Source organism: Macaca fascicularis, chromosome 18 (genome assembly GCF_037993035.2).
Source record: "Macaca fascicularis isolate 582-1 chromosome 18, T2T-MFA8v1.1".
In the NCBI taxonomy this organism is placed as follows: Eukaryota; Metazoa; Chordata; class Mammalia; order Primates; family Cercopithecidae; genus Macaca; species Macaca fascicularis.
In genome coordinates this window covers 23,219,896-23,245,002 of record NC_088392.1, presented here as the reverse complement: position 1 = coordinate 23,245,002, position 25,107 = coordinate 23,219,896, and the positions used below count along the sequence as shown (strand labels likewise).

The following is a 25,107-nucleotide window of genomic DNA, read 5'->3' as shown; positions in this document are numbered from 1 at the left end:
TGCCCTGGAGAGGGGCCAGTGACAAAGACAGCTGGAGAGGGGCCAGTGACAAAGACACTGACAAAGACAGTCAGTGGCCCTGGCCGGGTGCAGTGGCTTACACCTGTAATCCCAGCACTTTGGGAGGCCGAGATGGGTGGATCACCTCAGGTCAGGAGTTCAAGACCAGCCTGGCCAAACATGGTGAAACCCTATCTCTACTAAAAATACAAAAATTAGCTGGGCATGGTGACAGGCACCTGTAATCCTAGCTACATGGGAGGCTGAGGCAGGAGAATTGCTTGAACCTGGAAGGCGGAGGTTGCAGTGAGCTGAGATCGCACCACTGCACTCCAGTCTGGGTGACAAGAGCAAAACTCCGTCTCAAAAAAAAAGAAAGAAAAGTCAGTGGCTGTCCCTAGTGATCTGCATCCAAAGCTGTGGCTTAGCTGAAAATGCTAACAGATGCTCTTAAAATTCCCACATGGCACCTTTTCATATGTAAATGTCTGAAATTTCCAAATATTTATATGTAAACACGTTCCAAAGCTTAAACAGACACTAAGGTGACTGGCATATTAAGTATGATTAGGGCACTTACTTGGTATCTTTTCTAGATACTACCATGGTTTCCTGAACATCTAAGACTGGTCAACAGAGTCTTACCTCTCATTCCATCTGAAGGTTAACACCTTTACAAATTCTGGGTCTGAGATATTTAATCACTGTCTCTTGTGCTGTATTTCAAGTGAGGTTAGAGTTCTCAACTTAGATTACAAATTCTTCCAAGGCAGCAGAGTTCACATCCTAAGTTTTTGACCAAGATTCTACTACAAACATATGGTTAATATTTTATAGGTCCCTTGGAAATATTTGCATTTGGCTTGAAATACCTACAGAGCTTCCTACCAACAGTCAGCAATTCTATCTGTTCTGGCTTTCGGAGTTTGAACAGGTCAAATAAAAGGAGTGTGTCCAAGCTTCTCCTACAAATCTATCAGTTTAAGGACCCATGGTAAGACTTCTGATGTAAGGCTTCTGAAACTTCCCAGGAAGTTTTCCTAGGATGACGGTGCGTGCGTTTACAGAGAGCTAACTATGTGTTCTATGCATCAGGCTCTGCACTATGTATTCGCATTAGCTTAGTTTGTTTGTTGAGGATCGAATTATTATCCCCATTCTACAGATAAAGAAACCTAACTGAGTAGATTGCAAAAATTTTCTCCCATTCTGTAGGTTGCCTGTTCACTCTGATGGTAGTTTCTTTTGCTGTGCAGAAGCTCTTTAGTTTAATTAGATCCCATTTGTCTATTTTGGCTTTTGTTGCCGTTGCTTTTCAATCATCCATTGATCCCAAGTAGTACCAATTTATTAGGAACAAGAAATGTGACCATATTATTTGTTCTGAAATTACAAATAGTGTCTTATATAAAATCATTAATAGCCCAGAAACAAAGTCAAAAATCAGTTAGACTGTATTGCAAGTTTCTAATATTAATCCTCAATAAAGATTTTTAGAAATCCAAAAAAAAAAAAAAAAAAAGAAAAAGAAACCTAACTGAGAGGTTAAGTTCTTTGCCCAAGGACATACGAGGGGTAACAGGAATAAAATCCCTTGGAGACATGCTGCCACAAGCCAAGGAATGTCCAGAAACTAGGAGAGAATCCTGAAACAGATCCTTCCCCAGCACCCTCACAGGGAAGATGGCCCTTCAAAACCTTCATCTTGAACTTCTGGCTTCGAGATTTGTGATACGATAAACTTCTGTTCTTTAAGCTGCTCTGTGTGTGGTACCTTGTTACAGCAGCCCCAGCTAACTAATATATGGCTTTAATGTGTAGCTTTAACATTGCAGAGGGCTTTTCAAATTCCTTAATTCCAACAAACAGAGGCTTCACAGTCAGGTACTGCAAATTTGTTACTTGATGTCTTTAAATTCTGAATCCACCTTTGCCAACGACTAGGTGCACAAAAGGAAAAACTGTGGTTACCTTTCATAACAAGTTATATAAATAAGACCTAAATGACCATGTTTTCTTTTCTCTCTTCTAATTACCCAAAGGTTAAGCATGCTGTTTTAAAGTTTAATTTAATTTGATTTAATTTTGCAGCTTACCCAGGTTTAAGAGTTATTTGCAGAGAATAACCAGAAGGAACTGCAACTGGTGTTTAATGCAAATAAGGCCAGGCTACTGAACTAGGGATGACTCATGCAGGCCTTGTGCAAACATCTATTTTGATTTGCATTTAAGAGAAAAGGTACACCTGTAAAAGTATCCAACATGTATTAAAATATCTTTGAAATGTTTTGGAGTTTTCTGTTCCACCTCTTAAAAAACGCATGACCCCAGGAAAAATGCTAATGTATTCTAGAACGTTTTTCTGCTGTGATATTTTCTCCTCCCAACCAATGTTTGCTTCCCCTTTAAAATCTCTGTGTACTTTCATGGGTGCGGTAGCACATGGTGATGAGGGCTTGGGTTTGATTGAGTAATGCTCACCCCATCTCCAGTCCCTGCCCCACAGAGGCAAGTAGTACAGAGAATATATATACATGATTCTGACATAAAATACAATGTAAAGCCAACCAAAATGTTTGCGTATTTTTTGCTTTTCCACATTCCCCCTTCTCCATAGACCTAGACGTCAATCAACCTGCATCTCCTATAAAGAGAAAATGACTTTCTTGAATGCAACTGGACTCCAGTGATAAAGAAAACAATCCTCTTTAACTTTATTGTTATCAAACTACTATTTACGACTTTTATCTTACTCAATTAATGCTATTATAAGCTCTTATATATTCAACATGTTATTAACCTGAAAACTTACCCCCAAATTAACCTGATTTGGGTGAAGACTCCCTATAGAACTCTGAGTTGAGTCAGGAAGATTGATCCATTATTTAGGAAACAGAGCTCACTGTCATTGTCCCCTGTAGGTCTGGGGACAAAGCAAGCTCTGGCTGAATTGTCTAGGGGATTCTCTCCCTTCCAGCAAACTCATCTCCTTCCTACCCCACCTCTACTCTTGTGAGCAAACCCTCGGCTGTCCATCAATAAATCAATGCCAGGGATAAATTCCCAACAATAGCAAATCTAACTGGTCTGAACTCGATATTTTAACACATTGATCCTCCTGACTTCCCAGAGCTCTTTTTAAAAAGAAAGGAAAGAAAATGGAATTAGTGTAAGAATAGAGAGAAGAACATTAAGGATAAACTAGGGGTTTAGGGCCAGGGGCAGTGGCTCACACCTGTAATCTTAGCACTTTGGGAGGCCAAGTTGGGAGGATCACTTGAGGTCAGGAGTTTGAGACCAGCCTGGCCAACACAGTGAATCCCCATCTCTACTAAAAATACAAAAATTTGCCGGGCGTGGTGGCGTGAGCCTGTAATCCCAGCTACTTGGGAGGCTGAAGTACGAAAATCCCTTGAACCTGGGAGGTGAAGGTTATGGTGAGCCAAGATCATGCCACTGCACTCCAGCCTGGGCAGCACAAATGAGACTCCATCTCAAAAAAAAAAAAAAAAAAAAAAAAAAAAAGAAAAACAGAAAAAAAAGAAAAGAAAGAAAGAAAGACAGAATAAACTAGGGGTTTAAATAGTCCCTAAATTGGCAGTCAGAAATAAATCAGGAGTACCTGCACACTGCACAACTCAAAGAAAATTACTGAAAAGCCTTTAAATGTCACATGGATTTGAACTTTACTATTAGATATCTGGGGCTAATTAACATATTTTCAAAGATGTTTTAAAAGCACTGTGAATAGACTGTGCTCTGGATTTATATGATGCCATCCTTTCAAATATTTCAGTGTTGTGACATAGGTTCTTTTGCAGTATTCATCAATGAAAACCTGGGCTACACTCAAGATCAAAAGCTGGTGTTTGGGCCACAAAACAGGTCACCTCCAAGTGCTCCTCAGCTAGGCCTGCCTCGCATGTCTGTTCCTAGGCTCGTTCTGGCTATGGCCCCATCCATCCTCAAAGTCCAACCTACTCTTTTCCTCCTTCATCTTAAGAGATCTGTCTACAGTGAATTTGTGTCTTAGTTTTCCAAAGCTCAAACCTCACGCACAGAAACAATGTTGCACTAACCACGACAACTAACTTTGTGCATGTGTCACATGAGTATTTAAATATTATCAATGTTTGGCTTGGGCACGGTGGCTCACGCCTGTAATCCGAGCACTTTGGGAGGCCAAGGTGGGTGGAACACTTGAGACTGGACTTCGAGACCAGGCTGGCCAACATGGTGAAACCCTGTCTCTACTAAAAATACAAAAAGTTTAGCCGGGCGTGGTGGCGCACACCTGCTGTAATCCCAGCTACTTGGGAGTCCGAGGCACAAGAATCGCTTGAGCCCAGGAGGTAGAGGTTGCAGTGAGGAGAGATTGTGCCACCGCACTTCAGCCTGGGTGTGAGAGCAAAACTATCTCAAAAAATAAAATAGAATAAGAAAATAAATATTATCAATGCACGTTATGGTTTAAACATTAGTAATTTAGGCTATCAATAAGGAATTTTGGGTTGTGCCTGTGGCTCACACCTGTAACCCAGCACTTTGGGAGGCCAAAGCAGGAGGATCACATGAGCTTAGAAGACCAGGCTGGGCAGTATGGTGAAACCACAGCTCTACAAAAAAATGTAAAAACTAGCAGGGCACGGTGGTGTAGCTGTAGTCCCAATTACTTGGGTGGCTGAGGGAGGAGTATCACTTGATCCAAGGAGGCAGAGGTTTCAGTGAGCCAAGATACTGTCTCAAAAAAATAAAAAAAATAAATAAAAAAGGGAATTTAGTTTGCTGTCTGGACCAAACACAAAATACAATTACACTCACCATATTCTGAAATCAGAATCAAGGACTCTCAAGAAACGGCTTCCATAAGTCAAATGGGGATCTGCAAGGCTTTCAAATTATCTTCAAAATCTATTTGATAGACATTTCTGTTGTGCTTCATTATGGAAATTACTAGATTTTCATACACGCGTTAGAACTTGGAGAGGCTCTATCTGCTCTGGCCCTGCCCGTTGCAGGCCCCACCCTAGCTCCAGCCACCTTCTGCCCACCTCACAAGTACACTCACAAGGGCAGCTAGGCACCTTCATTCCTTTTCCAGGTCCTCAAATCCCAATGTAATGGCTTTATCATTTGTGCTTTAACAACTTATTGCCTGAACCATTCTTTGCATTATGGCTTGTACTGTGGTTGTTTTTCTTTCTAACATAGTAAAAATCCAAAGGTGCAGGCAAGGCATGGTGGCTCATGCCAATAATCCCAGCACTTTGGAGGGCCGAGGTGGGCAGATTGCTTGAACTCAGGAGTTCAAGAACAGCCTGGGCAACATGGTGAAACCCCATCTCTACAAAAAAATACAAAAATTAGCTCAGAGTTATGGCGCACACCTGTGGTCCCAGCTACTTGGGAGGCTGAGGTGGGAGGATTGTTTGACCCCAGGAGGCAGAGGTTGCAGTGAGCCATGATTGCACCATTACACTCCACCCTGGGCAACAGAGTGAGACCCTGTCTCAAATAATAATAATAATAATGAAAATCTAAAGGTGCAAGACCATTGCCTATTCCTCTTATTTCTCAAGTGGGGCAGAATCAAGAGATGGTTAAAGGCTCCTGTCTGAGGATAGACAGACAGGGGATGAAATCCCAGCTCTAAGGCCTACCACCTGCAGAAGCTTGGGAAAAATATTCTTACTAAGCTCCCACTTCTCCATTTATAACATGAAGATAATGGTTACCTTACAGGGTCCTCGTGAAGCTTAATCGTGATCCCATGTAAAGCCCTTAGCAGTGGGCACAGTATGTGGCCCCAGATATCCACTTAGTGAGGCATTCCAGTGATGCGTTTCATCAGAAATTCAGTAAGACACATAGATATAATTCATAATATTTCCTCCTTCAATAAAACTTAGTTTATTATTAACTATTGTAAACCTGAAACATCAGGGAACTTAAGTTTTCAAGTGAAAAACAGAGTAGGAAAACAATAAAAACCTTTATAATTGCACTTCACAGCTTGCAAATAACATATTATCTATAAAACATCGTTGAAAAGTAGATTATTTTCATTTTATTCTCTGCAATAGCTCCATTGTCCAAAACAGCATGTAACACACAGTAGACCTTTCATAAAGAACTATCAAATGTAGAATCGAGCTTGGAGTTCAAGGCTGTATCCAGATTCTCAGAAATGATAAGATGTAGAGGAACCAGAACCAGATCTTAGCATCTGAATCCAAATCCTGCATCCTTTCCCCTCAATCACACTGTCTCCTGCCCCCAGGGTAAGGTTTCACAGAACTGTAATTATTTAAGACATTCTATATTTTCTAGATGACAATAACTTCAAGATAAGTGGAGTGCTTAAAAAACCCCGATTAAACGACAACAAAAAAAGATCACTCTTGTGTCAAAAGGGAAGAGATAGCCAGTAATATAACTACTTTGATACACATTTTTGCTTTCCTCAAAGTATACTCAGCAAACCACCTTGATTTTTCACCTGTATGAACAAGTGAAACAAACCAAATTTCAAAACCAGGTTGAATGGAAAGATGCATCGGTTGAACTTGCTTGGAAATAATATGAAGAGAGAGGAAGTGGACAGATCTATAGATAAAAACAACATTGGCCTTTGCCATGAACAAGGGGGTTCATTTTCCTATTTCTACATACATTTGAAATCTTTCTAAATCAAAACAACACCAATAACAACAACAACAAAAACTCTCCTTCAAATAAACCAGTGTATTAACATTAGGTCACCATTGTGTAAGGCACATGTGTACTAATCACTAACACAGGCTCTGAAGGGAACACATGCTTTGTGCAGCCATTGGCTCCATCTTGAAAACTCAGATATTAAATAATTTTTTCATAGACAGTTAGAAGGAGATTATTTTATTTATTTTTATTTATTTATTTATTTTTTTTGAGACGGAGTCTCACGCTGTTGCCCAGGCTGGAGTGCAGTGGCGCGATCTCGGCTCACTGCAAGCTCCGCCTCCTGGGTTCACGCCATTCTCCTGCCTCAGCCTCCCGAGTAGCTGGGACTACAGGCGCCCGCCACCGCGCCCGGCTAATTTTTTGTATTTTTAGTAGAGACGGGGTTTCACTGTGGTCTCGATCTCCTGACCTTGTGATCCGCCCGCCTCGGCCTCCCAAAGTGCTGGGATTACAGGCTTGAGCCACCGCACCCGGCCTAGAAGGAGATTATTTTAAAAAATGAAATATAGGCCGGGCACAGTGGCTCATGCCTGTAATCCCAGTGCTGTGGGAGGCTGAAGCAGATGGATCACCTAAGGTCAGGAGTTCATGACCAGCTTGGTCAACATGGTGAAACCCCATCTCTACTAAAAATACAAAAATTAGCTGGTTGTAGTGGCGCACTCCTATAGTCCCAGCTACACTCGGGAGGCTGAGGTAGGAGAATTGCTTGAACCTGGGAGGCGGAGGTTTCAGTGAGCCAAGATCACACCACTACACATCACCCTGGGCTACAGACAGAACAAGACTCTGTCTCAAAAAAAAAAAAAAAAAAAGAAATACTCCTGAATATTTAATCAAATGAAAATGTTATAGAAAACCATGTTTTATGAGTTGGGGCCACTGCATTTGCACTGGACTTGAGGAGGCATATTTGCTCTTTGGTTAAACAGGAATATTTAGCATTTACTTGTTTTTTTTGTGCATTACAATTTTTTTTCTTTTAAGAATCAGTTTCGGCCTGGCACAGTGGCTCACGCCTGTAATCCTAGCACTTCGGGAACCTGAGGCAGGTGGATCACTTGAAGTCAAGAGTTTGAGACCAGCCTGGCCAACATGGTAAAACCCTGTCTCCACTAAAAATGCAAAACTTAGCCAGGCATGGTGGCACATGCCTGTAATCCCAGCTACTCAGGAGGCTGAGGCAGGAGAATTGCTTGAACCCTGGAGGGGGAGGTTGCAGTATGCCAAGATCGCACCACTGCACTCCAGCCTGGGTGACAGAGTGAGACTCTGTCTCAAAAAAAAAAAAAAAAAAAAAAGGTTATGAAGTAATATTGCTGTTCTTCAGTTTATCATCTGTAAAATGAATAAAAACAATAGCAGCTGCCTTTTACAGCTGCTGTGAGGATAAAATGATTCAATATATGGAAAGGTCTGGAATAGGGCTTGATCCAAAGGAAGTCTTAGTAACTATTAGCTGTTGTTATTCTTATGTGAGAGAACTAAATACTAGGAGAAGAAACACATCACCAAATTGACACTTCAGGGACAGCTGAGAAGTTACTACAGCCCACGCCGGGGCTCAAATTTACTTTCGTGTGTTGAATCATTAATAGCAAGGGAAATACCTAACTCGTAACCTACTGTGCTCAGGCCACAGGAAAATGTCACCCTAGTAGTGAGAGAGACATTAAATATTTTACTCTACCAGCTGCTCAGAGCAAAGCAGCCTGGGGTGTATCCATTACTGCCTCTTTCAGATCTCCTGAAACATGTCACAAACCCCAAACTCTGGAATTTCGAATATAATATGAACAAAGCATCTTAGAGTTGGTATCTTTGCATAGTGAGTAAATGTGGGATTTTTCAGAGTGATAAAGTGTTTTTGTTTATGGTGTTTGTTTTTTTGAGAAATAGAAATTGTCTTTATATCTGACACCTCTGCCACAATATCCAGTGTATATCTTGCCAGTAAGAGACACATTACACCAGCCAGCCTAAAACAGTCTCAGGTTGTTTACCAACAATGTGTAATTGTGCATTGGAGAACCCAGAGCTGAACGTATTCATATATTCATGTTACACTCCCATCAGAACTGCCTTATTAAATGGTTCTAATGCTAGCATCGTACATAAATGGTAAAATTCATGCATTATATAACAACATCAACATTTGGGAAGGGAAAGATTATAACAGACGCTGAATCTTTTAATTTTTTCTCTACCAAGATAAAAAAAAATCCTTGATATGTGCTTGCTTCGGCAGCACATATACTAACATTGAAATAACGTAGACAAGATTAGCATGGCCTTTGTGCAAGGATGACAAAAGAATTCATGAAGCATTCCATTTGTAAAAATAAAAAAAAAAATTAAAACCCTTGATAAAATGTCCTGCGGTTTTGACAGTTTCACACTGACTGCTTAATTAAGTTAATTCTGGATTATGTGTGTTGACTGACTGATGTAGTCATTATTGGTGAATCCCAGGCTGGTCTCCCTTTCTGGTCAGCTGCCTGGCCTCACCGAAGTTTACATAGGCAAACTCCCAAAGGGAGCTTTTAACTTTTAACTGTTTAAAAAACAGTTAGAGGTGATCAATATTCTAATTGTTTCCAGGTCTTGAAAACAGAGAATCCCATATTCTCTCCTGTTCTCTACACAGTCACAACAGTGCGATTCCAATTCCATTCAGTCCCCAGCCATAACATAATTAACAGCGCAGCTCTGCCAGGGACAGACAGATGAGGAGGGCTTGCGTGCGCCCAGACACCAGGCTCCCTGCTGAACCATTTGAGCTTAAGTTACGTAGTTCATTATCCCCCTTTACCCCTAAATACTTCAGGGATAGTCTCTCACATTCTCTTACATAACCACTGTAGAATTATCAACTTTAGACAATTTAACATGAACAATAACATTCACAGTTATCTAATAGTCTGATTTTGTCATTGACCCAATGATGTCAGTTATAATATTATTTTTCCTCCAGCACAGGATGCAGTCTAGAATCAGGTGTTACTTTAAGTAGCCATGCCCTTTAATCTGAAACATTTCCACAACATATATATATATATATATATATATATATATATATATATTTGAGACTGAGTTTAGCTCTATCTCCCAGGCTGGAGTGCAGTGGCACGATCTTGGCTCACTGCAACCTCCACCTCCCGGGTTCAAGCTATTCTTGTGCCTCAGCCTCCCAAGTAGCTGGGATTACAGGTGGCTGCCACCATGCCCAACTAATTTTTGTATTTTTAGTAGAGACAGGGTTTTACCATGTTGGCCAGGCTGGTCTCTAACTCCTGACCGCAGGCAATCTGACCACCTTGGCCTCTGAAGGGGTGGCCTGCCCCTCCAGACCTGTGGGCGTTTCTCGTTAGGTGGAACTAGAGACTTGAGAAAAGAAATGAGACACAGAGACAAAGTATAGAGAAAGAAAACGTGGGCCCAGGGGACTGGCGCTCAGCACACAGAGGACATGCGCTGGCACCAGTCTTCGAGTTCCCTCAGTATTTATTGATCATTATCTTTACCATCTTAGAAAAGGGAAGTGGCAGGATAATAGGATCATAGTAGGGAGAAGGTCGGCAGAAAGACGTATGAATAAAGATCTCTGTGACATAAGTTTAAGGAAAAGTGCTGTGCCTTGATATCCATATGTAAACATCTCCATAAACCTTTTTAATGCATAAAGAGCAGCATTGCCGCTAGCACATCCCACCTTGGGGTTGGGGGTAGGGTCACAGATTAACAGCACCTCAAATACAGAACAAAATGGAGTCTCTTATGTCTACTTCTTTCTATGTAGACACAGTAACAGTCTGATCTCTCTTTCTTTTCCCCACAGGCCTCCCAAAATACTGAGATTACAGGCGTGAGCCACTGCGCCCAGCCTCCACAACTTGTATTTGTCATTTACAACACTGACATTAAAAGATTATGGTATTCCTTCTCTCTCTCTCTCTCTCTCTCTTTTTAAACAGAACCTCCCACCTTTGGGCTTTCTCGATCATTTCTTTGGGATTGAATTCAAGGTCTCTGTTCTTGCTGGAACATCACATAGGTGATGCTGTGTCCTTTCAGATGTGACATCTGGAGGCACATGAGGTCTCCGCCCCTTGTCAGTGATTGCATTTTGATTTTATACTTTGGTCATGTGGTCAACGTGTTGTTTGATTTCTCCACTGTATATATTTTTTGAACTTGTAATTTGTGGGGAGACACTTTTAAGACATCGCAAATGTCCTGCTCCTTATCACAATTTCCTCCTAAACGTGACATTCATGGACGGTACTCCCCTGATCCAGTCTCTACTACAATGGCCATGAAAGGACGATTTCACAGCACCCATTCCCTCCACGCACATTAGTCAGCCTGGGCATGCCGCTGTAAGCATAGCCTCCCTACTTTCCGCTTATCAGTTAGTAATTAATATGGATGTGTAAATTCCTATTTTTTTTCCAGTGGCATATAATTCCTTACTGTCCATAATTATTTTGGTGTCCACATGGTCCCTGGTTTGGCCAATAAAAGCACTTTCAAGCTAGCACCTGTGTCCTTGTGACAGGCTCCCGTCATTCTTTCAGCATGTCCATACCGTGTGACAATAACAAGATGTTCCAGGCTCAAGTTGTACCTCTCCTGCCCCAGCCTGTAATCAGCCATTTCTTCCGGTAGCCCTGGTTCCTTTGAATGGGAAATGATAATAGAGACCAAGATCTTGGCACTTGATGTGCTTGTTACTAGTGGGGTGGCTTTGCTTCTTGGTCCTTTGGAGGACAAGCTAAGTAAAAAAATATATACACACACACACATACATATACACTTATGCACACACGCATGCTACATGGGAATGCTTATACATGCATGCATTTCAGAAATCAGTTCATACCTATTCCTCCAATTCCAATTGATTCCCACAATGTTCTTTTCCCCCATCTCCCATTTCGTATCTATATGTTCCTTCTTTCTCAGTGAGAACCCTGGCTCTCCAAAACAATAACTCATTTGCTCAGTGCTAAAATACACCTAAAGCTGTTTCAGAGTTGCTTTGCCAGTATCACTACATAAAGTATACCGTAAGAGTTTAACATTTCTTTGCAAGTGTCCCTCATCAGCCAACTTTAGACAAGATGGAGCATATATCATAGAATACTGTGACAAGATGGAGCATATATCATAGAATACTGTGCTCATAGCTCCCTGGATTATTTCTGTTTTTCCCCTCTTCACTGTGGTTATGGAATTCATTTGAAAAACAGTTGGGTTTCTTCATTTCATGTTGCTCTCAGTTTTAGAGTTTCTCCTATCCCTATTATATATATATATACTAATATTTAAATATAACTTAAAAGAATAGGGATGGGGGTCTCACTATGTAGCTCAGGCTGGTCTTGAGTGGGAGGAGCATTTGGTCCTCAGCTCAAACGATCCTCCCACCTCAGTCTCCCGAAGAGCTGAGATTATAGGCATGAGCCAGCGAGTCTGGCCCCATCCTTGATTTAAATTTATGTTTGAATATGTAGGACATAGGCTCCCCAAAGCCAAAACTATGCAAAAGGGTGTCTTAGAAAAGTAACCTTCCTCACATAATCCCTTCTCCTTGTTCCCAGCCACCCTTTGTTGGTGATCGACTTTACTGTTTTCCGTTTATCCTTTCTGTGTGTTTTATAAAGATAAAAAGATAGGCCAGGCGCGGTGGCTCACTCACTCCTGTAATCCCAGCACTTTGGGAGGCTGAGGTGGGTGGATCACCTGAGGTCAGGAGTTCAAGACCAGCCTGACCAACATGGAGAAACCCTGTCTCTACTATAAAAAAAAAAAAAAAAATTAGCTGGGTATGGTGGCGCATGCCTGTAATCCCAGCTACTTGGGAGGTTGAGGCAGGAGAATCGCTTGAACTCAGGAGGCAGAGGCTGTGGTGAGCCAAGATTGTGCCATTGCACTCCAGCCTGGGCAACAAGAGCAAAACTCCATCTCAAAAAAAAAAAAAAAAAAAAAAGAAGATAGTTATATTTTTCCATATGTTTCCTTTTTTCTTTTACAAAAGTAGAATATATATGTTCTTTTGCACTTTGCTTTTTCCACTTAGCAATATCTCCTATAATCACTAGAAGTCACTTCTCAGGCAACTGTTTGCAAGTAGAGAAATATTTATGTCTTATGTCTGTGTATAAATCATTTTCCTGGAAAACTTTTTAAAGAAATCCATAGGCTGGTCATGGTGGCTCACGCCTGTAATCCCAGCACTTTGGGAGGCTAAGGCGGGAGAATCATGAGGTCAAGAGATTAAGACCATCCTGGCCAACATGGTGAAACCCCATCTCTACTAAAAATACAAAAATTAGCCAGGCGTGGTGGCGTGCCCCTGTAGTCCCAGCTACTCGGGAGACTGAGGCAGGAGAATCACTTGAACCTGGGAGGTGGAGGTTGCAGTGAGCTGAGATGGCGCCACTGCACTCCAGCCTGTGTGACAGAGTGAGACTCCATCTCAAAAAAAAAAAAAAAAAAAAAAAAAAAGAAATCCATAGATCCCACCATGGCTTACTTCCCTTTCTTTCTCTGTTTTCCAAGACAGACGTCTTCATCTACCACCCTAGGTCCTTAAAGTCTAGCTTTCCTTAACTGGGGTAAATTACTGCAGTAAATTTATCAACCTCTAGGCAAGATATTTATGACTCCAGGGACCTTCCCTAGGAAAAATTTCAATCTAAGGTGGTAGCTCCAATAGTAGCAACTAAGTAAATATTCACTGAAAATTTTTCAAAAATCACCTTGTGAACCTTTAACCCCTGACAGATAATCTGGTAACTCATGGTAAGTGGTTATCAAAGAAACCAGGAAGGGCTGGGCGTGGTGGCTCACGGCTGTAATCCCAGCACTTTGGGAGGCCGAGGCAGGCGGATCATGAGGTCAGGAGATGGAGACCATCCTGACTAACACAATGAAACCCCATCTCTACTAAAAATACAAAAAAAAATTAGCCGGGCATGGTGGCGGGAGCCTGTAGTCCCAGCTACTCTACTCGGGAGGCTGAGGCAGGAGAATGGTGTGAACCCGGGAAGCGGAGCTTGCGGTGAGCAAAGATTGCACCACTGCACTCCAGCCTGGGCAACAGAGTGAGACTCAGTCTTAAAAAAAAAAAAAAAAAAAAGTTATTTGGATGACTCAGAACAGGCCACCATCACTGTCAGGAAACTCCTAGTCCTGCCCCGTGCAAGCCAACTGCCAACTGCAGCTTAATTGTCTCTGACTGGCAGTTGCTACCACTCTCCTACCATTCCCATCATGTAGGAGAGCTGCTAGGAGGTCCACTCACTTTGTCACTAGCACCCAAGTTCAAAGGCACTAGAAAGAAGCTATCACTCCAAACCCTCTACACACCAGCAAGAAGGAGGTTGGTATTGCAGTACCTGGATATTCCAAGTTGGCCAATCTCTCCAAATCTCTCCAATATACAAAGATCGGGGGGGGGAAATGACTAAAAATTATCCTCCCACATAGTGATTTTAATTCCCGGTAGAAAGCCAAAGATGAATTCAGTACAGTAATATCATGATTAACAAAGTCTCAGGATTAACATTGCATAAACACAATCACTCTAGAATAATGCCTGGGTGGATGAGATACTTGAATAGCTTCTGCTTCTACCTGTCCTAGATCCAGCAGAGGGAAAGGGCCTGACCCTAAGGCCCTGCCAGCTGGGAACAGAGTCTGCAGCCCCAGAGATGCCTGAGGAACCCCCTCTGTGGCCAGCCCATCTCCACCTTCGCCTTGCTCTTCCACCTTCACCAAACTGAACATGGTTTCTTTTAAGGGAAAGAGCAGTTAGTGGCTTCCACAAGATCCAGTCTAAGAGTAATGCACCTTCTGGCACTTAACCCGAACCTCCTGCAACCTCTTCTCATCTTCATGAAGCTTCTGACAAGGAAATGTGGCTATACTATATCCTCCTCTTTGTTCACCAAGGTAATAAGGAAGATACTTTTTATTTTTTTATTTAAGATGGAGTTGGTTGGGTGCGGTGGCTCACGCCTATAATTCCAACACCTTGGGAAGCCGAGGTAGGTGGATCATGAGGTCAGGGGCTGGAGAGCAGCCTGACCAACATGGTGAAACCCCGTCTCTACTAAAAATACAAAAATTAGCCAGGCATGGTGGTGCGCGCCTGTAGTCCCAGCTACTCCAGGAGGCTGAGGCAGGAGAATCGCTTGAACCCAGGAGGCAGAGGTTGCAGTGAGCCGAGATTGCACCACCGCCCTCCAGCCTGAGCGACAGAGTGAGACTCTGTCTCAAAAAACAATAAAATAAAATAAAATGAAGCCTTGGATGGAGTGCAAACTGTCTGAGAAATCCTTTGAGAGTGTGTGGTAGTAGGAATATGAAGTAGATAAACCGGCTATTCTGATTCCTATAGCAGTAGCCATTACTAACCCTGTAAGTAGGGGTATTCGTTGTATGGCTCTGCATTGACAGACTTGAGCTTTGAGGGGTATTGATAAGGTCTGATTTCCTGGGACAATGTTAATGTTGGGACTTCGACAGAAGAAGGTGCAGGTGCCCGTCCAGTTAGTGGGGAGGCAGGCAGATATAGGTTGATGTTCCTCATAAGAAGAATATGCCTTGGCTGGGTAGACATTTAGAAATTTACTCTGGGGGCTTTTAAAGGAATAGGGCACACCATTTTTTCTTTACTATTTCTATCTCTCTTTTTTGACTTCTTCATTGTCTCTTTCTCTCTTTCTCTCTGACACCCTCTTTTTCTCTCTGTCTCTTCCCCCCCCCAACCTTTCTCTTTCTCTCTTTCCTTTCTGCTGCCACTGCCAGCTGCGTATGCTGCTGTTCTCCCTTCTCCTTCCCCTTTTTGATGGCTCTGGCAGTGTAAGACTGACATCTTCTTCGGTTTTTGCACTGCATGCAGTAACTCCATGATTTCCTTGTGGTATTTAATGGGGGTTCCTCGAGGTTAGGAACTCCCTTTCTTTCCACACTGCAGCATGGGCATGTAGGATTAGATAAGCATACTTGCGGCCGGGCACGGTGGCTCAAGCCTGTAATCCCAGCACTTTGGGAGGCCGAGACGGGCGGATCACGAGGTCAGGAGATTGAGACCATCCTGGCTAACACAGTGAAACCCCGTCTCTACTAAAAATACAAAAACTTAGCCGGGCGAGGTGGCAGGCGCCTGTAGTCCCAGCTACTCGGGAGGCTGAGGCAGGAGAATGGCGTGAACCCGGGAGGCGGAGCTTGCAGTGAGCTGAGATCCGGCCACTGCACTCCAGCCTAGGTGACAGAGCGAGACTCCGTCTCAAAAAAAAAAAAAAAAAAAAAGATAAGCATACTTGCTATCTGTATACACATTTATTCTTTTTCCCTTTCCCAGTTTTAAGGCTCAGGTAAGTGCCACTAGTTCTGCTAACTGGGCACTGGTCCTGGGGGAAAAGGCTTACTTTCAAATACGGTTACATCACTAACTATGGCATAACCTGCCCTTCGTATCCCATTCTCCACAAATGAGCTTCCATTGGTATATAGGTTAAGGTCAGGATTAGCTAAGGGGACTTCTAAGAGACGATCTCGGGCAGCATAAGTCTGGACTATAATTTGTTGGCAGTCATGCTTGATTGGTTCCCCATCCTCTGGGAGAAAAGTGGCAGGGTTGAGGGCCACGCACGTGTGTATTTGAAGCACCGGTCCCTCAAGGAGTAGCGCCTGGTTATCTAATAGCCATAAACTTCCTTTGGCACCTAGTATGCCATTTACATCATGAGTAGTCCAGACAGTGAGATCCTTTCCTTGTGTTATCTTGATAGCCTCTGACACTAAGACAGCTAGTGCTGCAACTACCCTTAAACAGTGAGGCCAGCCTTTTGCTACTACATCAGTTTCCTTACTTAGGTATGCCACTAGTTGTGGGGTTCTCCCACGAGTCTGAGTAGGGACTCCAAGAGCTATCCCTGCTCTCTCTGTGACACATAAAAAGAAGTTTTGTCCTGTGGGAAGGTTTAAAGCTGGAGCTTGTACTAGGGCCTGCTTTAAGGTTTTGAAGGCTGTTTCTGCCTCTGGTCCCCATTCTACCAGATGAATATTTGCCCTCTGGGTTTCCTTGATTAGAGTATAGAGGGGCCAAGCTATCTCGCCAGGGATCCATAGTCGGCAAAATTCCAAGGAACCCCTGCAACTGTTTTAATGTCTTAGGGCAAGGATAAGCCAGTATAGGCTGTATTCATTCCTTGCTGAGGGCCCTGGTCCCTCCGGCTAAGATTAGGCCTAGATATTTGACCTGCCGTAGGCAAAGCTGGGCCTTTGACCTAGACACCTTGTACCCTTGATTAGCTAGAAAGGTCAAGAGATCTAGAGTAGCCTGCTGGCATGAGGCTTCTGAACTGGTAGCCAAAAGTAAATCATCCACATACTGAAGAACCAGAGCGCTTGGACTTGAGAGTGGCCTAGATCTTGGGCCAGTGCCTGACCAAACAGATGAGGGCTATCCCGAAACCCTTGGAGCAAGACTGTCCACCTAAGTTGGGACGTGTGGTCTGTGGGATCCTCAAAGGCAAAGAGAAACTGGGAGTCAGAGTTCAGGGGAATACAGAAAAAGGCATCCTTGAGGTCCAGAACAGTGAACCGTTCTGCTTCCTCTGGTATTTGAGAAAGCAAGGTATAGGGGTTGGGTACAACTGGATATAGAGGAATTACTGCCTCACTGATGCGTCTAAGATCTTGCACTAGTCTCCACTGACCATTTGGTTTTTGTACTCCTAAAATTGGGGTGTTGCAGGGATTGCTGCATTTCCTTACTAAGCCTTGAGCTTTTAAATGTTTAACAATATCCTGTAATCCTTTATGAGCTTCAGGCCTTAAGGGATATTGCCTTTGATAAGGAAAAGTGTTGGGATCTTTTAACCTGATTTGGACTGGGTGCCCTTTCAAATTGTCCTTCCAATGCCCAGACTTTAGGGTTGATTCCCTCCTCAAGCAGGGGACAACAAATGGGTAACTTGTTCCCTATATTCATGTAGATAATAGCTTCAGCCTTGGCTAATATATCCCTTCCTAACAAGGGTGTGGGGTTTTCAGGTATAACAAGAAAGGCATGTGAAAGAGCAAAGTCTCCCAATTACAGCTGAGTAGGTGGGAGAAACACCTGGTTAGAAGCTGTCCCAGGATTCCTCGGATAGTAATGGACCTTGAGGACAGTCATCCAGGACAGGAGATTAATACTGAGAAGGCCATGCCAGTGTCCAGGAGGAAGTCAATTTCCTGGCCCTCAATGGTTAAACATACCCGGGGCTCAGTGAGGGTGGTGACATGAGCTGGCGCTTGCCCCGGGCACCCTTAGTCCTGTTGTTGGAGCATCTGGTTGGGGGCTTCTGACCCAGAGAACCCTTATCCTCTGGGGCAGTGCACCTTCCAGTGATTGCCTCGGCATAGTGGACAGGGACGAGGGGGCAGCTTGTTTCTCATTGGACAATCTTTTTTAAAGTGTCCTAGTAAACCATGCTGATAACAAAGCCTACCGGGTGATTGGCCTGCTCCATTTTCTGTCCTCTCTGAACCACCAAGGTTTGTTTGTCTGAGGGCCATGACTAAGGCTGTGGCCTTTCTCTGATCTTGCTTTTCCTTTTGGGCCTGTTCCTCTTGGTCCCTATTATGGAACACCAATGTTGCCAGGTTTAATAATGCCTCCAAATTTTGTTCAGGGCCCAGGGCTTGCTTTCGGAGCTTTCCCCTGATATCTGCAGCTGATTGGGTAATAAATTTATCTTTTAGAATCAAGTGACCCTCAAGTGATTCAGGTGACAGGGGAGTATATTTTCTTAAGGCCTCCCATAGCGGCTCGAGGAAGGCAGAAGGATTTTCTTCCTTTCCCTGAGTTATGGTGGACATCATTGAATAATTCATGGCTTTTTTCCTAATTCTTCTTAGTCCTTCTAGAACACAGGTCAGCAGATGTTTACGACTCCAGTTCCCATGATCTGAGTTGAGGTCCCAGTGGGGATCCATACTGGGGATGGCTTGCTGACCGGTAGGAAATTTATCCCTTTCTTCAGCTGTCATTCTATCATTTACTTGACTAAGATAACAGGTATCTCCAAACTCTCAGGCTGCAGCTAAAACCGCATTCTTTTCATTAAAGGCCAGGGTTTGATCTAACAGTAGCATGACACCTCTCCAAGCGAGGTCGAAGGTTGGCCCTAGACCTGTAGGACATCTATGTACCTATCAGGGGATCATCTGAAAACTTCCCAAGGTCTGCCTTGATCTGCTTTAAATCAGAGAGGGAGAAGGGGACATGTACCCGGGCTGGGCCAAATTCCCCTCCCTCTACAGCTTGAAGGGGACGTAACCAATAGCCCTGGGGGTTTTGTGGTCCTTTGGATATTTCTTTGCTTATTTCCTTCTGGGCAGGGGAGATTAGAGGAAGATTATCATTTATAGGAAGGGGAGCTATAGGGAGGCTAGGATATGGGGGTAAGCTGAGAGGTCCTCCTGTGGGATGTAAATTGTAAGCTTTGCAAGGTTGTGTATTCTCCCTCAATAAAAAGAAAGTTTGGACATAAGGTATTTCACTCCATTTGCCTTCCCTCTTACAGAAAAGGTCAAGCTGCAGGATAGTATTGTAATTTGTACTTCCCTCAGGTGGCCATTTTTCCCCATCAGAGAGAATATTGGGGCCAAGCCACAGTGTAGAAAAAAAATGAGCCACCTCTTTTTCAGGGTTTACAGGTCAAATTGGTCCCAATGGCTTAGGATGCATTTCAAGGGTGAGCCTGTTGACGCCTGAGTGTTTCCCATCTGAAAGACAAAACCGCCCGTGGTTTTGGTTTGTTTTGTTTCTCCCCCTGCCCAAGAACCCGCAAGGATCCCTGGACCCTGCTGATCAGAATAGTTGCGCTCACTGACACAGCAGCAGAAACAACTCCTGCCCAAGAACCCACAACGGTCCCTGGACCCTGCTGATAGGAAGAGTTGTGCTCACGGACGCAGCAGCAGACCACATGGAGGACCGAGGAAGATCGGATTTAGTGGCTCTTACTGACACATTCTCGAAAACCTGCACCTTGCCTGTCCTCCTAGACCACAAAGAGGACTGAGAAAAATCAGATTTAGTGGCCTTTGCCGACGCATTCTCAAAAACCTGTTAGAGTCCTAAGCATTCTCCTGTTAGTACTGGGACTTTACCCCTGTCCTATGAAGATGTTGTGCCCCCAAAATCAAGTGGAGGCCATAACCTGAGGGAGGGAAGGGATCTCCAGGGTTGGAAGAGTGGCACCTTTTGTCCTCACTTATATGAATAGGAAGGATATAATTTCTGAGGCTCCCCATATCCTAGCTTCAGGAATAGCTTTTGTTAGGCCTGCTTGTCTGAGAAGGGATCCTAAAATTCCAGGTAGTCCCCCCTACAACGGGGCTTTGGGCAAAAATTATGTCTTTCTGATTGGTGAGCCCAGGTGCCTCAAGAAGGTAACAGAGTCCTGGAGTTTATACTAGAAGTTGTTCTTATAGGAGAAAATAGAAAAGCACCAGAGACAGGGAGTGATTTTTAGAAGCAGGACTAGCCTCAGAGAAGAGAGAGGAGAGGAAGTTTGTCTGGCAGGCATTAGGACCCAGGGGTGCAAGGGTCAGGATAGGTAGGAGAGATGGGCGAGTCTCACTTGGGTGACATGCCTTTGACAGTTCTGCTCATGGCCGCGGGGTCAACCAACTTGTTGTCAGGACCCCGGAGCTGCATGGCTTTCCTCTCTGTCAACCCTCGGCTCAGCCCAGAAGTACAGGAAAAGCGGAAGCTGGTTCTAGGCAAATCAATGCTCCCAACTCCAAAGAGTCAGGGGTTGTTTGAGAGCCCTTTCCCAGAAAGCCTGATACCGGTGTCTTTAGCCCAGCGGCTGCGCTAGTCACTTTTAACTGGCCGACAGGTGCCTGGTATTTAGCCCCCGAAATTCTAAGGAAAAATAGGACAGAACAGCAAGCGAAAGGGGTCCGTTGGTGCCCACCACTCGGCGATAGTAAATGTCCCACTGCTTGGAGGAGGTGCTGAGAGCGAGGGCTGCTAGCATGTTGTCACCTCTCATTATCACACAATAAGTGCTCAATGTATGGGTTTTAATGACCAAGTAAATAAATTTAAGAAAGTTTGGAAAACTTTCTCTTCCTCTGACACAATTCTTCTCTTGTTGTAGTTGTTGTTGTTTGTGATGAAGCTTTGAAAAATTTCTTTTTCCATAATACAAACACATCAGTCTCTCCCTTTAACTCCTCCTTCCACTCCTCCTTCACTGTGCTAAAGAGATACTGAGTTCTTCCAGATTTTTGCTTAGCTGCGTAGTTTCCGAACTCAACAGACTCTCCAGGTAGGTAGTTCCTGCACAGGGCTTTCCTGTCACTGGATCTATGACTTTTCCAACTTTGAAAACATTCTTGGCCAGTTCATGTTTCACATGCTTCATTCATGGGACGGGTAAAGCTCTGAGAAGCATGATATCCCCAGCTGTGCACTGCCAAAGGCCATCATGAACAAAGGAGGCTTTCCACTTATTATAATACTTTAATAAATAGGGATCCAGAACAGGCGTGGTCACTCTTGCTTTAGCAGTCTTTTGCATTTTTGTCCCAATCACCTTTCCCGACGAACTAGAGACATGTGGCTTTGGTCACCTCCGCCATGACTGTGCAGCCACCTGATCCAGGGAGTCCTTCCTTCCTTCCTTCCTTCCTTCCTTCCTTCCTTCCTTCCTTCCTTCCTTCCTTCCTTCCTTCCTTCCTTCCTTCCTTCCCTCCCTCCCTCCCTCCCTCCCTCCCTCCCTCCCTCCCTCCCTCCCTCCTTCCTTCCTTCCTTCCTTCCTTCCTTCCTTCCTTCCTTCCTTCCTTCCTTCCTTGTCTTGTTCTGCAGCCCAGGCTGCAGTGCGGTGGTGCAATTTCAGCTCACTGCAACCTCCCCCTCCTGGGTTCAAGTGATTCTCCTGCCTCAGCCTTCCCAGTAGCTGGGATTACAGGCTCCCGCCACCACACCTGGCTAATTTTTATATTTTTAGTAGAGATGGGGTTTCACTATGTTAGGCAGTCTGGTCTCAAACTCCTGGCTTCAAGTGATCTACCTGCCTTGGCCTCCCAAAGTGCTAGGACTACAGGTGTGAGCCACCATGCCTGGCCTGACACTATTCTTGGATTAACTTTTCACTTTCAGTTGTCAAAAAACAGAAAATAAGTGTTGGTGAGGCTGTGGAGGAGTTGAAACACTTTTGCACTGCCAGTGGCAATATAAAATGGTGCAGCCACTATGGAAAATAGCATAACGGTTCCTCAAAAAATAAATATAGAATTACCATTGGATCTAGCAATCCCATTCTGGGTATATACCCAAAAGAATTGAAGGCAGGAATCTGAGCAGATATTTATACAGTAGACCCATGTTCACAACAGCGATATTCACAAAAGCAAAGACGTAGAAACAATCCAAATGCTATCTGATAACTGGATACACAAAATGTGGCATAGAGACAAGGAACTATCATTTGGCCTTAAAAAGGGAATCCTGGCACATGCATCCTATGACATGGATAAACCTTAAAGACATTATGCTAAGTAAAATAAACCAGTCACAGAAGGACACATACTGTATGATTCCACTTATGTGAGGAATGCAGAGTAGGCAAATTCAGAGACATAAAGTAGGATGATGGTTGCCAAGGGTTGGGAGTTGTTTTATGAGTGCAGAGCTTCAGTTGGAGAAGATGAAGAAGTTCTGGAGGTGGATAGTGGTGATGGTTGCACAACCATGTGAATGCCCTGAAAGACACTGAAGTGTACAATTAAAAATGGTTGGGTCAGGTGCAGTGGCTCGTGCTTGTAATCCCAGCACTTTGGAAGGCCAAGGCAGGCAGATAACAAGGTCAGGAGTTCGAGACCAGCCTGGTCAATATGGTGAAACCCCATCTCTACTGAAAATACAAAAAATTAGCCAGGCGTAATGGTGGGCACCTGTAGTCCCAGCTACTTAGGAGGCTAAGGCAGGAAAATCGCTTGAACCTGGGAGGTGGAGGTTGCAGTGAGCCAAGATCGCGCCACTGCACTCTAGCCTGGGTGACAGAGCAAGATTCCATCTCAAAAAAAAAAAAAAAAAAAAGGGTTAAGACCGAGCACAGTGGCTCACACTTGTAATCCCAGCACTTTGGGAAGCTGACTGAATCATCTGAGGGCAGGAGTTTGAGACCAGCCTGGCCAACATGGTGAAACCCCGTCTCTACTAAAAATACAAAAATTAGCCGGGCGTGGTGGCAGGTACTACGCAAGACGCTGAGGCAGGAGAATGGCTCGAACCTCAGAGGTGGAGGTTGCAGTGAGCTGAGATCACGCCATTGCACTCCAGCTCGGGCGACAAAGGAAGACTCTATCTCAAAAAAAAGAAAAAAGAAAAAAGGAAAAAGAAAAGTTAAGATGGTAGATTCTATGTTGTGTATATTTTACCACAATATATTTTTTTCTTTTCTTTCTTTCTTCCTTTTTTTTTTTCTTTTTTCTTTTTTTTTTTTTGAGACAGAGTTTTGCTCTTGTTGCCCAGGCTGGAGTGCAATGGTGCTACCTCGGCTCACTGCAACCTCTGCCTCCCGGGTTCAAGTGATTCTCTTGCCTCAGCCTCTCCAGTAGCCGGGATTACAGGTGCCTGCCACCACACCTGGCTCATCTTTTGCATTTTTAGTAAAGACGTGGTTTCACCATATTGGCCAGGCTGGTCTTGAACTCCTGACCTCAGGTGATCCACAGGTGGGAGCCACCGAACCTGGATGACAATAATTTTTTTTAAAGTGCTCCGTTGTTCTTTATCTCCTTTGGAGAAAGGAGAAGAGATTTAAACTGATTTCAACTAAAAAAATTCCTGATCAGACAAGTTGCCAAAAGAATAACTGGGATTTCTTCTCTGGCTGTGTTTCTCAAGTATCTAGCCAGGCAGTGTGCTAAAAGCTAGGGACAGTGGCAAACCAAAAATCACGGATCCTACCTTCATGGGGCTAAGAGTTCAGCCCAATGGCTTTCAAACTTTAGCACATATGAAAAATCCTCTGGTGGGCTTGTTGAGGACAAATTGCTAGTCCCTATGCTCAGGACTTCTGATTCAGGAGGACTGGGCTGGGGTCTAAGACTCTTCACTTCCATCAAGTTCCCAGGTGATGCCAGTGCTGCCAGTAGAGGGACCACCCTTTAAGAAGCTCTAGGGCAGGAAGAGGGACTCGTAGGTAAATAAGCAGTTTCAATCAAGTGTGCTGTGATGGGAATCCACTCAGTACACATAGTAGGTAAAGGCACCCATCTGTCCTAGGAGAGGTCAAGGAAACCTTTCCCAGAGGAGGTGGTGCAGAAATTGAGATATAACCTGAGACCTAGAGGACATGTAGGAGTCAGACAGGTGCACGAAAGGGATAGAGCATTTCCGGTGGAGAGTGTCCGATTTGCATAGGTCTAGAGGTAAGAACAGCCTGTTCTTGAAATTGCAAATCTTTCCATGTCATGGGCAGTCAGAGAGTGATGGGGAAAGTAATGAGTAAGGAAGAGAGAGGTGAGATCTATCAAAAAGGGCATTAGGAGCCTAGAGTTTATCCACAGGGTAACAGGAAGCCAACCTCAGGCAGGCTTGCAGCATTCAAGAATTGAAGCTCTAAGAACTAAGGTGAGCTCATCGCCTCCGGGAGAAGGCATAGGTACAGTAGAGTCGCAGTCTAAGCATGTGGGGAAGGGGGCAGTGGTACAGGCCCCTCTAATTCTCGGACCATCTCACACAATCCAAGCTCCAGTTCCTCAGAAAGCCTTCTGCTGCTCAGGTAAGAACAACCCAAGGCCACTGTGCCATCCAGTACAGTGGCCACGAGCCATGTGTGGCTATTAGCTAAAATTAGAAGCCAGATCAGCAGTCGCACTAGCCTTATTTCAAGTGTTCAACAAGCCACCCGTGACTAGTGGCTAGAGACAGAACACTTTCGGGCTGGGCTCGGTGGCTCACGCCTGTAATGCCAGCACTTTGGGAGGGCGAGGCGGGTGGAACACCTGAGGTCAAGAGTTTGAGACCAGTCTGGCTAACATGGTGAAACCCTGTTTCTACTAAAAATACAAAACGTTAACTAGGCGTGGTGGTGTGCGCCTGTAATCTCAGCTACTCAGGAGTCTGAGGCAGGAGAATCGCTTGAACCCAGGAGGCAGAGGTTGCAGTGAACCAAGATCGTGCCATTGCACTCCAGCCTGGGCAACGACAGCGAAACTCCATCTAAAAAAAAAAAAAAAAAAAAAAAAAAAGGCAGAACACTTTCATCATCCCGGAAAGTTCCCTAAGCCAGCACTGGTCCAGGAAATGAAGTATAAGCGGGATTAGATCTAAGACTTGCCAGGCATTTCGGTTCTACT

At 44.1% G+C, this 25,107-nt stretch overlaps 1 protein-coding gene, 1 long non-coding RNA gene and 1 other non-coding gene across 10 annotated transcripts in view; 2 read left to right on the top strand and 1 right to left on the bottom strand.

The window, feature by feature from the left end:
- ATP8B1 (ATPase phospholipid transporting 8B1) overlaps positions 1-25,107 on the bottom strand; it is a 158,756-nt gene that overhangs the window by 96,943 nt on the left and 36,706 nt on the right. The window lies entirely within an intron of this gene.
- On the top strand, positions 8,956-9,062 carry LOC123570173 (U6 spliceosomal RNA). Its single transcript, XR_006694165.1, has one exon. It is a non-coding gene; the product is annotated as a U6 spliceosomal RNA (small nuclear RNA).
- LOC135968224 (uncharacterized) lies at positions 14,585-15,054 on the top strand. The gene is made up of 2 exons (XR_010582827.1): positions 14,585-14,682; positions 14,862-15,054. It is a non-coding gene; the product is annotated as an uncharacterized lncRNA (long non-coding RNA).